We start from the raw sequence: 14,268 nt of genomic DNA on the forward strand, positions 1-14,268 counted from the left end.
GCTGGAGCAAGGTGTTTCCCAGGCACCGTATTGTCTGACCTGTCCCCGCTCTGGTCCTCCTCTGCAGCGTGTGATTAATGAAAGTGCAGGACGGACGGAACAATGAAGTCTCCAGTGGCACATTGTGCTTTTTAAGATTGCCCCTGCACTCCACCTCTGGAAACCCCCAGGGGACCGGAGAAAGTTTTCCCCACTCATTCAATCTTACACCGAGCCCTATTTCCTGTCATTTTTTCAGCCTTGTCATGAGAGTTGACGGGAGTTAATCTAAGAAAATAATACTCAGAGCTCACTTAGATTTCTAAGCACAAAGTAATAACTGATGTGTAAAATGTGTAACCCCCCTCGGTGGTGTTTTCTAAAAACTCAGCATGTTGAGTTTTGCTCAAAGCGATCCCCCTCGGGCTCAGTGAAGAGAATACGAGGAATGCAAATGCCTCTAATGTTGTGTGAGATAAGGTTTCTCTCTCCTCGAGCATGTTTTTGTTTAATTCCGGTGCTTACGTTTATTTTCCTGGAGGCAGAAGGCTTCGCATATCTCCATTGTCACATTATTTTCAGCTCCTCTTTCCACAGATTCCTCTCCGCAGTCGTCGCCGTTTGATCTTTGAGAAAGTTTCCCTCTGATGTGGGTTCAGTATGATGAGGCCCTGCTGCTTGGCACCTTAACCACTTATTACCGAAGAGCATAAACATTGTAGAATAGAGTTTAAGTAACAGTTGATGTATAACGGTATCATTTAAATTTTATAGTGGCGCCGGATCATACATTTTCATAAAGGGGAGCTGCAACAATTTTACACATCGAAGTCTGTTTACAGGGAGTTGATAAGTTGCTCGAGTGACTACAAATCTGAAAATGAAAAAAAAATCTGTGACAGTGTTTGAAGTTAGAAACAAGTGAGCTTACCACACCTCTGTAGCGCGCTCTACTGCCCTTTTTCCACTAGCACTCCACCTCCAAGCGGGCCTCGGTGACCAGGAAGCCTGAGAGAAAGCCATTTATAAAAGTCTGTGTGTTCATCTCTCAGTACTTTTGTAGCTTCTAACTGAATCTCGTGCAAACATCTGCTGTGTTTTACTGTTTGGTCGTGTTCACTTTCAGCTGTTTCAGGAGTCATGTTTAGTGACTGCTGGTGAAAGCACAACGTTTCCTGAAATGCTGCCTAAATAACGGGGGGCTTTTATTGTGAAAAAGTTATAGTAAATGAAACGTGTTTGTAACTGAATTAGCGGAGCCACTTTGCTAGCAGTGATTCTTTGATATTACTGTGGGGAATCGGGACAAGCGCAAGTCAAACTGAGTAGAGCCGGGCCGGCAGATGTAATGGAAAAACAACACTCATCTCAGGCTAGCAGTTTGAGCTGCCGCTAGCAAGTCTTTTTTTACCAAGCTGTCTGTGAACGAGTTGCATTGTGGGTCATGTAGGCGCTCGGTTTTGACAAGGAAGAAGAATACATGGAATCAAAAAGAGGATATTTTGCTTCTAAGGTGGTTTTGTTTTCATCCTTGTCCGAAATCCTGCATGACTGCGATAAGTGTCACCTTTTCCCTTTCTTGTTGTTCTTTACCGTATACACACAGATGGAACCCAGTACTTTTTTTGGACCTCCTCAGTGGAATCTGTAAAGCGAGTCACTGTGTGAATCGGTTACCTCCCAGTGAGAAACCCAAAACCTTGTCCAGCTCCCTGCCAATGTCAGCAGGTCAATGACACTCGAGGGACAGGTTGTTGCTGCTCGCAGCCTGAGCTCACGCTGAGCTCTGAGTGGGGAGTCTGATGAGTAAGCAGGTAATCGGAGGCCGGGCAGACGGTTAGCGGCTCCAGCCAATGTTTGCTTTCGTCAGAATGCAGCTGTTTGCATTTGACCCTCTTGCATTACATTGTTTGGAGTTCTTTACCCTTGGATGGATTAATTAAAGGATTAAGATGCCGCAGTCCTGTTTTCCTCCGATAAAAAACGTAATCCTATAACACCTGTGCTGTGTGGGAAAACAAATCACTTTACCTGTGTATAGGTATGCATGGCTGATGCATTCTTGCCTCCAGCGCAGTCTTGTTGGGTGTGTTTGCGAGAGCTGGTGTGACTGCAGTGTGTGCTCAACCTCCCAAGGGAGAGAGGACCTGCACGATGGCGAGATCCTGCAGTGTGTTTCTTTTCCCTCCAATGATCCACCTTGAGTGTCTCTCACTTGTCCCCCATCAGTCTCCAGCCTGTCAGCGGAGCGGCTGCAGCCCATGTCATTAACGTTAGCTGTGGGCATTATACTGCGCAGCCTGGACAGGTGCAATAACCCGCACTGCCTATTGTGACATATTCTAGTTGTGCTGCCAGTCCAGAACAGTTGGACACTTGGAAAGTGCAGTTAAATACCACATGTGCCAAACCGACTGCAGATTCTGTTTTACCTAACTACATGTAGTCACTGTTGTGTTATATCTGCCATTTTTCACTGCATACTAGATGGGAGTGGACTTTCTGTAGAAGATGGCGCACTAGAATGAGATTTAGAAGACGGCCTTTTATGCTCCTGCTACCGGCTGGATGATTAAAATCAAAATCGTTATTTGAAAGAGAGCAAGAGCCACCATTATGAAGAGCCTGAACACACATTAACAACGTCTTAACAAGCTGGGAGAGGTGAAAGATTATTTGGTGACCGCGGCTCTTGTTGGCTGTAATGACTACCCTATCGCCGGCACATTCAGCCAGCTGTAGCTAATTAATGTGGCTTCTTGGAGTCGACGTCACAACTGAATGAAACTCTCAGCAGTTAATAGACCTTATTCACACGGAGAGCGTTTTCCTTCCTCGTGCTCAGGTAGGGAAGAAAGGCTAATGCTGTGCTGCCGTGTTCTAGGTTGCAAGTCAAATAAACATTAAGTATCTGAAACTGCAACTGAAAACATGACATTAAATGATTTCTGTCGGATCATGTAACTAGGAAGTGGTTGGATGCGAGCCGTAGCCGTTTAACGGGAGCTAATATGTTATTACGAATCAATCAGGAAGCAATTAAATGATACGTTTGTCAGATTCTCTATGTTGACACAATGTTCAACCTGGAACACCGCCGTTAGACATTTGAGCTGCCCACCCTGAGCATGACGACAGAGGAAAATGGCCGCCATGTGAATATGTTCTCTTTACAATCAGCCAAAGAGGGTCTTATCGAGAAAGGGACACCACTAGAAAGTGTCTTTGTGCTCTTTAAAAAGGCCAACAAGAGCGGTGGATCTTCCTCTTCATAAACATGTAGCTGACACCTTGACAAGTCGCTAACTGCTTGCTAGTAAAACCAGCCACAGCTGACGGAGATAGGACAGGACTCAGAATCCTACAGAAAGCCAGTTTAAACTATTCCCCGTAACAATAACATGCTGAGGATGACGATCACAAGACTCGATGGTTTCCAGGACTTTCCCCTGAGTTATTTAAGTTTTCAAGGCCCATAAGGCTGAACTGATTCAGCTGTAAGGTCCAAATAGGGATGTCTAAAGGGAGAGCAGCCATCTTGCTGCAGCTGCTTACTTATCTGGAAAAGTTTGTTCCTGGTTTGCAAGTACATTGTCCCCAATGTCATGGCCGAGGAGGGCTGGTGTTACAGAGGAATCTGAAGAACAATCAGCTGTTTCTATTTTCTGCCACACTCTGAGTCAACCAGCAATGGCAGCACTTTCAAGGTGTGACACAAAATATCCAGGATTGACATAAAGTGACTTAAACCCCAAGAGGCTGCCTGTCCCCTCACCACCCCACGATTAACACTGTCAGTTAGTTATCGTTTAATAAAAACGCTGATGGCTGATTATTTGTTCATGCTGCTCTGCGGCTGATACAACACTGTGTGGCTGGGGCAGATGTCAGTGTATTAAAGCACAGCGGGGTGTTTTTTTGAAAGCTGCCATACCTGGAGCGCAGTGGGTCACAGTAAGCAGAGGATGTGAGATTGACCGAGCTAAATGAAGCCGGTACAAAAAAAAACAGAAAATGCCCTGAGCGTCACTGATAACTACTAATTTGCCTTGGCCACCACTGAGTAGTTCACCTGATTTAACTTCAATCACCTCTAGCGAGTTTGATTTCGGTGTTCATGCACATTTTATTTGTTGAATTATTTATCTAACAATTCATTCCTGTTATGATATTTCACTGTTAATAAACCCTATTTGCATTGGTGCACTGGGGAAGTAACTGAACCGCAATGTCCTTCCTGTATTCGATGCTTGTTTCCATTCATCCATTTAATCAGCTGTAATTGTCTCCTTATTGTTGACAGCAGGCTCATTATCTTTGTACTTAGCATATTTTCATTTTGTGTTGCTTTGATTGTATCTCGTCTTCAATGGGTTGCCTCATATGCCATAGCCAATTACAAATATCTAAGAATATATTGCTGAGCATTTTGTGCCCGGAGCTGTCTCTGGATCGCTCCTCTTTCGGATCCATTTGAATTTCGAGGCAGGATTGTGGTTATCTTCATATGTAATCCTGTACATTATCTGTTCGTTTGTCTCACACATGTTCAACATTTGTCTCTTTTCAGCTGTGAAGATCAGCGGACGTTCAAGGCTGCGTTTCCCTCAGCAATAAGGTAAGAAACTAATAATGGAGACACAGTGAGAGAATGGCTGTTTAATAATCAGTCTGGACTGTAGTGAGACAGACTGGAGAACCGTCAGCCGGTTTGGCTGCTGCGACATGTACTGTATGCATTCATACAGATGGCTTGCACTACACGAGAGAGCAGCAACTGTAAATGTGTGATTTGGTTTTTCATTAAATGTGATTAAATCACACATTTGAATAATTAAAAAAGCGTTCTGTTGACGCAGACTTGGAACCAATACAATTGTCCCGTTTGCCAACACTGGTTCTTGTGGTGACATTGCATCACCTGCACTGTAAAAATTGGCTTACATTAAAGGTCCCACATTATGCTCATTTTCAGGTTCATGCGTTTATTTTAGGTGTCTAGTAGAAGATGATTTCATGTTTTAGTGTTCAAAAATCACATTATTTTTCTCGTACTGCGGCTCCTCTATTCACCCTCTGTCTGAACGCTCAGTTTTAGCGCCCGTCTCTTTAAGGCCTCACAAAAAGCCCAGTCTGCTCTGATTGGTCAGCTCTCACAGGACTGAGCAGGCACCAACTACCATGTTTTAGCAGCGGATGACCATGAGCATGCTGGGGGGCGTGGCTGAGGGTGGTGGCTGTATAGTTGTGACATTACAACCTTACAGAAGTCCTGACGTGACCCGACGTTTTTGAATACGGGTTGTGTAAAGTTCTGCCTGGAGGGTTTGATACTGTCGTAGTATTCATGTAGCATCTAGATCTGCTTTATAATCCAGTTTGACATAATGGTACCTTTCAGTATGGCTGGTAACATACTGTAATAGTGTACTGGAGGCGCGCTACCTTGAATCAATGTCAGCGATGGTGTACAATTACATGTGGCCGCTCTGTCGTGTACTAAATGTTTGTTTTGCAAAGACGTGTCAGGATAAGGAGTAGTTTCCAGCTTCCAGGTCGCCATATGGAAGCAGACTGTGTAAGAGCTAAAGCCTAGAAGCTTTCTGTATAATAGTTTTTGTCCTGCAGGGTCTTTGCTTTTCTCCGCTGCTCTTAATTGCAGCAGCCGCCGCAGTTTCTCTGTATTTTCTCGCACTTACAGTCTGACGTTTCTGTCTGTTTCCTTTTTTATCTTTTATGATTCACCCTCCTCACTTACACAACCACACAAAACACTGACAGCAAGGTGTTGGACCTACCTCATACGCACTTCACCTGTATAATTCATTTCAAACAATAAAACGCATCCTATCGGTTCTGGGGCCTGTTGAAACTAAATCGTCCATTTCCTCTCGGTTTGTGTTTACCCAGCGAGGTCGAGTGTGTGTGGGCAAGCCACACATACCTGCTTTAAAGCCTCCTGCCAGGTGCTCCGTATCGATTGAAGCTGCTGATTGCTTTTATATAATTAATGAAAGTCAATGGAATTTTTAATACACTAAACGTGTGTGTGCCTGCACATCTGCAGCTCTCCATGACAGCATACAATAATGCACATCTTCAAGCTGACTCAATGAGCGGCTTTCAGAGGGCAATTACAGTAACTGACAGCATCTGGTGCCCAGCCTCTCACTGTAACCAGGCTGCGCTCGGCAAATGAGGTTACGGTTGCTGTGCATTTCAGTTTTCCGAAGATTAATGAGCCCTAATGTTGATTTGTCTCCTGCCATGCTCCAATAAGCAGCCAGTTCTCGGCTTAATCACATGTGCAGCGAGTTCAGAGCTACAATACGGTAAGACCACAGGTTTAATTGTGTTCTTGGCCTTGATAGGCTCCCTCTCCCTTTGACTTCGACAGCCTTAAGCGCTGCCGCAGGTGGTCTGAGAGGCGCGGGGCAGAAAACAAATCGGCGTCCTGCAGAGTGTTGGAAACCAAACAAACTGTGTTCTTACAGAACTTTAAGAGTAAGAAAGAGCATGTTATTCTGACTTGCATTAAACTTTTCCCGAACATACCAGTGAAATGTAGATCTTTTTCAGGAACTCAACACTGGAACTAATGTTGGATACAATATTTACAGCATGGGACAGTTCCTGGTGTCTAGATGTGCTACATAGCCGTCATTCTTGGCTTTAAAAGCATTCTTGGCACTTTTTCCGTATTTGACACTGTCGGTCACCCTGGATCATTTTGAAAATCCTCTCAAGATGTCCGTCACCTTTCCTGTCTTCTGTTGCTTTTGCTCGTCAGTGGATGATCTATGGTCTACTTTGGGAGCTCATTTTTAACTCTCTGCTTTACTTTGGATTTCGGTGTCAGTAGATGAAAAAGGAAGCCGTCTGACCGAGCAGAATTTAATTACAGTCACACATGCTGTCGCACCTCATTTTGTTTTGTTTGATATTTATAAATGGCTGAGAGCTGTGCTGATGATCGGGCAGAGGCAAACCTAATTTCGTTATTTATCAACAGTAATATTTCTTCTTTTTCTCGCTGTTGCAGGCACAAGTTTAGATTAATTCCCTCAGCCAAGAGGAAAAAAAACATTTAATTGGAACGGGCGCGTTTTTGTTTCCCCAATTAATTTTAATTACCAAGTTAATTACTATATACGTAGGTTTTATTACATTTAAACATCCAAGCTTTTCCACATGGCCGTGAGTGGATGCTCTGATTAGATGTTCTTTTCTGGGCGGCTGTGGTACTGTCAGGCACTTTCTCGCCAACTTATTCAATCAATTATTGTATAGATCTTTTTAAGTGCAGCTAAACAGCTTGGCCATGTTTGTTCCAAGGAGAGAAATGTCTGTGCTGAAGATGGCTGAACGTCGAGGCGTTTCTAACACAGTGTATTCTCCTGGTCCTCGGCCAGCGGGCTCCACTCGGGATCGACTGCAGTAATTCTCGGCAGTCTGGGACATGCAACCAGATTCAAGCTCAGAGGGCTGTAAGAGGATAACGATCAGTGTGATGCATCATTGCACATTTATGAATATTTTGTGTTTATGTAAACTAAAACTGTTTTCATGGTTGACATTTAAGACCGTATACAAACCAGACTGTAAATATCCTTGTCCTCGTGGCTTGAACCCTCTAATCATAGATATTTAAATGTAAAAGTACTGTATATCCCAACATGTTTGTTGAATGTACTGTATCATATATCTTACAGTCATGGCTGACACAGACTTTACTCACTGCGGTGACTGTAAAGGCGGCGGTCACATCTGATCATGTCCAGATGTTGTTGAGCTGTTGAGTCAACGCAGCAGCATCATTTAGCAGCGCCGTCACCTGCAGTTAGTACAAGGTCCATTTATCAGAACCGGTGACGACTGGGTCTGTTACTCAGCTGGTCCCCGCTGACTGTTTATGGACTTGGAGGATGTGGTTTGGTCGTCAAGTGTTGCTGCTTTGCTCTATTTAGTAAACAAGGAGGTGATGTCACAGAGCAGAGCAGACTGTGGGGCACCCGTGTTTTATCCATTGTAACCGCCATGAATCCAAGTCACTAGCTGCGGTCATATGACCATGAATTCTTTAATCCGATTGAAATCATTCTGATTAGACGCTAAATGTTACATGGATGCTAAAACAAGTGTGTGTTTACGTGGTCCAAGGCAGTTAATCAGAATATATGTTGTTGTTTTCTGACATGTGCAAAGTGTTTCTGATTGCTGTAAAGTGTCGAACCTGCTGGAAATATGACAGAAGGAGAAGTTGTTGGGTTTTTTTTTCTTACTGTTAAAACAATATTCAAGATGGACCCACAAAGTGTTGTGGAAACATTATTTGTGTTTCTGGTTTGCTGGATTCCTCAACTCTTAGATGTTTTTCTTTTTTAAATAAAAAAACAATCAAATTACACATTGACATGGTTATTCGGCGCTAATATTTCCCTATTGAATGGATTATCAAAGGTTTAAACCATCCAGCTTATTCTGATAGAAAATAAATTCAGACTGAACTGGGTCGAATCGGTCTCTTCCAATTTAGGCTGTTACACGAGGCATTTTTATTCTGATTGGGCTGTTATTCTGATTATTAGTGAAATGTTAAGGTCCATGTATATGCAGCTACTCTTCCGCCAGACAGATTTGGGGTCAGGTATCAGTTTAAATTTGCAGGGCTACCGCATTTGATTATAAAAACAAAGAAACAAACAAAAAACTTATTTGATAATGTTTCACCTGGCAAACCAATTATTTGAGAAATGAGCCTCAGGGCTGTAATGTGACAGATCTTCATTTGTCAACTCGCCGTCCATTAATTTTTATGAGAGCTGTGTTCATTCCTGGCTCTTGACCACATCTTACAGTGACTCCTCCATGCTATCACCGCATTCCTCCCACTGACACATTTTGCTGGTAATCAGGGATCGTGCCTGCCGAGCACATCGCCACAGCAGCTGGCTGGCACGGTTCGCAGTGAATGACCTGTTTTTCCAGGCAGTGGTCGCGCCATTGGGAGGGTTGTGCCCGACAACTGCATCACCGCCAAATAGAACAGGCCTCGGTGTCCAGAAACCTACTGGCCTCCTTGTCATTCAGATCCAGGCGGCCATCATGGGTCTGCCAGTTGGAAATAGTTTTGAGACTGATTGAAAGAGGGTGAATTCAGGCCCAGATTTCTTTTTCTTCTTTGCAGTGAAGCAGGTGAAATTATAGGTCGGATCCGATTCGGGCCATCGTGTATGTGTGTCTTAGTAATGAAGCAATTTTGGCCTGATATTGATCAAACCACAGTCTTTTCCTTTTAGTCACATTGTCATATTTCATTGTCATCATGACTGCAGCAATGTGAAAACTTAAATATAGCAGCACTGACTCACAAATGGCATTTGTCTCACGACTAAAATTGCACTAAAATGATCCCCCCATCTGATACTCAGCTAAAATAGATTTTATAGCAAATATGATTCATACAGTATGCAGATCACTTCAATCTCTTCATAGCAGTGGAATTATTATGGAAGGAACGGATCAGACTAAGTCTTTATGCTATAGTTAAAGGCCAGGGATAATTCTGGCTGTCAGACAAAGTCCCATGAGAAATACTACCCCCCTCAATAACTGCTAAAAGCACACCAAAGCACAGTGATTATGTGGATGTTCAGTACACGGCGAGTGTTTTTGATTCCCCCATCTCTTTGTGATTTGCCAAGGCAACTTCAGGGCTTAGGAGTGTCTATGTGACATGGGTACAGATGACCAGAGATAACCTTACGTACAATACGTTTCTGCCTCAGCCTTTTTTGATCCGTCAAACAAGATAAAAAAACTGGAAAACAATTATGCTTGTCATGTCGGAAGACCGTCGGCTCTTTGATAGGCGCATGGACGGAAGCAGTGTTGGAAGAAGTATCTTGAGTTAAAGTGCCAGTACCACAGTGTAGACAAATGGAAACAAAGTCCTGCATTCATATTTTACTTAAACAAAAGTTCAGATGTCGTAGGAGCAGATTGTGCTTAAAGCAAGATTATGCAACTCCTGCTGAGCTGCGGCTACCGCTACAACTTACAAATGTGGCATAATTATAGTATTTTCTGTGCAACAAACTGACTCAGTAACGTCCTTTATGCAGCAAGTGTCTACATTGGTTACATTTGGCAAGCATCAGCTCATGCACTGATCATAGCGGACCAAGTTCATCAGCAGAGCAACGCTGCTCATAAAGGAAGTTACTGAGTCGGTTACTGCCTCCACCAAGAAGTTTATATTTTTTACCCTGCTGCTGCAAAGTGTACATGTCAGCAACGATGGATTGTAACTAAGTACTTTTACTCGAGTAAGCAAACACGTCTTGAAGACGTTGGTCGTAGTATGGGGAGCATTTGCTAATTAGGACGTTGTTGACGACATCTGCAAGACATAAGTGAACATATATGAGGTACTTGTACTTTACTTGAGTATTTCCATTTTCTGCTACTTAATTTATAATTTTACTTTTACTTGATAATAAGGTATGTTTATTGTCAGAAAGTTACATTTGATACTTAAGTACATTTAATATCAGACAATTAAAGACTTTAACCTGAGCACTATTAATATGGGTGATGTTTTTTTTAAACAAAAGTATTATTTCAGCACTATTTCTTTACTTTTAAATACGACTTTGAGATGCTGTTTAAAACACTGCACGTCAGCATCTTGCGGCTCCAGAGCTTTGAGGTGAAACTGACTCGACGTGGAAGCTGTTAGTTTAATAGTTGACACATTTCACATGATCAACACTTTGTGACACTGCGGCGTGGCGCTGCTCTCGCGTGATGCAGCTCTGTAAGATTCTTGTGTTTGAGAGAAAGAAAAGCAAAGATCAGAGAGCAAAGCTTTGAACGCAGTCAGAGTCATATTGGCCTCGGGCAGAAGGCGAAGGTAGTTCGTTTCAAACCTTTTCTGCAGGTTGACACGACTCGGCTCTTTGATTGTCATTTTGTCACGGTGGTCTGTTTGCTCACCGCTTGTGTGTTTTGATGTGGGCGTGCTGTTGTGACGGGAAAGGATTGTGTGTGGATGATTAACCTCGTGGGGCTGATTGCAGGTTTGCGCTTGGAAAGTATGTGCCAATAAGTAGACGCTGAGACCTGTGTATATTTTTAGTTCAACTCACAGAGCTCCTCGTATTGTGATGCGATTGTGGTGTATTTCATCATGGGCAACAAGTGGCAGCCAGTTTGCACGGAAAGGAAAGGAAAATGGATTTAGGCGATGTGGTTAATCACAGTTGTTAGAGAAAATCCCTGTATAAAAATTAGCAAAAGTGTTATCGCCCTCAGGGTTTCAGTTTTCTGCCTAACTGCTTGTGCTCCCCAGGCAATGGAAGCTGGTTCCTCATACTCAAACAACATATTTTATAATATTAACCAACGTAACTCCTTCGGTGTTCCTCCAAGAACAAACACGTCCGGTAAGCACTGTATAATACAACTCTAAACACAGCGCACCGACCAGCTGCAGCTTCAATCCACACTCGTATCAAGCAGCAAATATCAGTTGAACTGTAGTGTTTTCTCATTTCCTCGCCTTAGAAAACAGATCAGATATTAGTCAGGCCTCAACCAACCTCCGTATCCATGGCAACTTGTATTCGCATTTCGAACACATCCTCAATTGGCGATACAGTAGTCTGAGTAACATTAAAGGCTGAAAAACTGAACTGCGGTAGTGAATGAATAGTGAGCGGTGCCGCTGAAACGCTTCGCCCTCCCTTGTTTTCAAGCAGCCATCACAGTTGATATCTGGCATGTGCCAAAGGAGGGAGAGGGTGATTGTGGTTCGGTTTCAGATGTCAAATTCGATTCACTTCTCAGGCTGAGAGGCTGAACTGATCCCACTTACTGTTCTGGACTGAACTCATTCTTTCAGCTCGGAAGAGAAATCTTTGGGAGGCGGGAGGGAAGATACGATCAGCTGAAACGAACAACTTTTGCTCCCCTTTTTACGGCCAAATAATAAACGGCAACCTTTCCTGTGACTCGACGCGGAACGAGGCATCAGCAGCAAGCTTCATGTTGGATTTGTGGGAGTGCTGCTCGACTGTTTGCCTCGCTCTCTCTCTCTCTGCGTGAAACTCGACACCTGCGTCGGTGCTGCTGCCGACAGAGATGCATCACCTGCCTGCCTGAACCATTTGCCAAGCTCCCTCCCTCCCTCTCTTTCTCTCCCCACTCGTACACATGCACATGAACGTGCACGGTCAACGACACACAGGCAGACAACAGACGTGTGGTTACTGTCACTCAGGAGGTATGCAGTCTGTCACCTGACCTCACCACCAACCAGGTGGATAATTATGCTAACAGGCTTTATTTCTCACATGCAGCTTCCTTTTCAGGTCGCAGCATGACGGTGTGTGCACCTTCCCGTTTTTGTGCACACGTGTGTCACAATTGACTCGTGTGACAGTGAAAGGCAATTAAAAGCATGTGTTTTATTTAAGGTGTCGATATTTTTATTGCTTTGGATGCATCACTGAAACCTATTAATTATGTTTTCTCAACATGTCAGCAGAAATATAAGTAAATGATGAAAATGTGATTGGTGGACAGACTTCTGCCTGCCGGCCCCGACCTCGGTCACACTTGCAACCGACAAGTATTCATCGACATTTACTCGCCGGCTGAAAAAGGCTGAAATAGTGGAATTACTCTTCAGTGATCCAGATGTTTTCTCTAAAAGACTTTCAGTCAGCCTGGCTTCATTAACATTGGGAAAAAATACTTTAAAGGAAAAATTCACCCAAAATGTTTTATTCAGCCATTGTCTACTCACTCTCATGCTGATGGAAAGTCATGTGAGGTGAGTCCACAAAATATTTCTGGCCCTTCGCAGCAAAACTCCAATGTAGCAGACTCCTAAACAACTGAAGTTACATAAAATGGCTCAATACAGCTCATCTGGCGTAACCCAAATCTCCGGAAGCCCCAAGATCCCAAAATGAATTCAAAAGATGTAATTTACAGTCTCGACGTGGGGCCAAGCTTGTGCACACGTGTCAGACTGGTTGCGTGCTAACACTTTTAAGACTTCAGCTTAAAAAAGGGTAAATAACATCTTTTCAAACTAATTTGGCATCTCAGGGCTTCCGGGGACTTGGATTACGCTGGATGAGCTGTATGGGGCCATTTAATGTTTCAGCTGTTCAGAAGGATGCTGCAACGCTGTTTTGCTGTGAAGCTCCAGAAATGTTTTGTAGACTATGAAAACTTCACTTGACGCAGATAATGCCTGAATTTTTATTTTCAGGTGAATTTTTCCTTTTAAAGAAAAAAAAGAATTGTACTCTACTGGAGCCTGTGTGAACTTCGAGCCGCCCTGTGAGTGCTGAGCGGGTGCGAGGGTCGCCGATGCACCCAGAAAAAGGCTGAGCGACATCTCCTCAGTTCCTCACCCTTCATTTCCCAGCAGCTCCAGAGTCACATGTGCTCTCTCTTAACCTTCCCGGGCCACCGCGGCTCCATTCAACCTGCTGCATGACGATGACCTCACTGTGAACCGAGTCGGCTCGCTCGTGTGTGACTAAGACTGTGTGCTTTAGATCACTTCCATTTCTGCCTGATGAGTAGGCAGAGAGAGCGTCTCCCATGTCGTGTTTACACTGCGTATCATTGAAATGACGACAGTGGTGATAAAAAAAAAAAAAAAAAGAGTGTCTGCAGCTGAGTTTATTCAAAGGAAAGGTCGGCTCGCTGGAGGAAAAAATGTTTGAAACTGATTCATCTTTGAATACCTCTGTATATATGGGAGCGTGTCTGTGCAGTTGAGAAGACTGATTATTATATTGAAACACTTAAAAGGCCAGTAGAGATGAATAGCAATAAAAGTGGTCAGCAAGCTGTTGGCTGCACATGAGACTGTAATATGAACGATCTGCACATAACCTGTTTGGAGGGCGGTGTCTTTTTTTTAAGCTTTTACAAAAACATCAGCACAAGAACAAAAGGTGCTTCTCTTTTCTAATGCAAGCTGAACATGTTAAAGCATGCTACCATACCTAGAGTTACCTACCTTTGCTTCTGAAGCCGTGGAGCGTATCATAAGCAAACAACTGTATTTACAAGGTGAAAAAGCCCTGATAAAGAGTAACTCCAATCATTTTTCACATTAAAGTGTGTCTGCAGGTCTTGGAGTACTACTGTACATGATAAACACTTTGTATGAAGCCTTTTGTGAAGCTGTGTGCAATCTGATAATCTGCCTCCAGTGATGTCACTCAGTGGCTCAGTTGCATTGTGGGTAATGTGGGTGGC

General features: G+C 43.5%; 1 protein-coding gene across 3 annotated transcripts in view; it reads left to right on the top strand.

The window, feature by feature from the left end:
- Nucleotides 1-14,268, top strand: part of LOC311256055 (talin-2) — a 92,636-nt gene that overhangs the window by 20,097 nt on the left and 58,271 nt on the right. For 2 of the 3 annotated variants that reach the window (XM_084350804.1, XM_084350805.1), the window contains exon 2: nt 4,550-4,597. The exons of the other annotated variant lie outside the window; for it this stretch is intronic. The gene's annotated coding sequence lies outside the window, so the exon portion shown is untranslated. The remainder of the gene's footprint in view (nt 1-4,549; nt 4,598-14,268) is intronic. 3 annotated transcript variants of the gene reach the window in all.

The sequence above is a fragment of the Pagrus pagrus genome (genome assembly GCF_965226575.1).
Source record: "Pagrus pagrus genome assembly, chromosome: 1".
Taxonomy (NCBI): Eukaryota; Metazoa; Chordata; class Actinopteri; order Spariformes; family Sparidae; genus Pagrus; species Pagrus pagrus.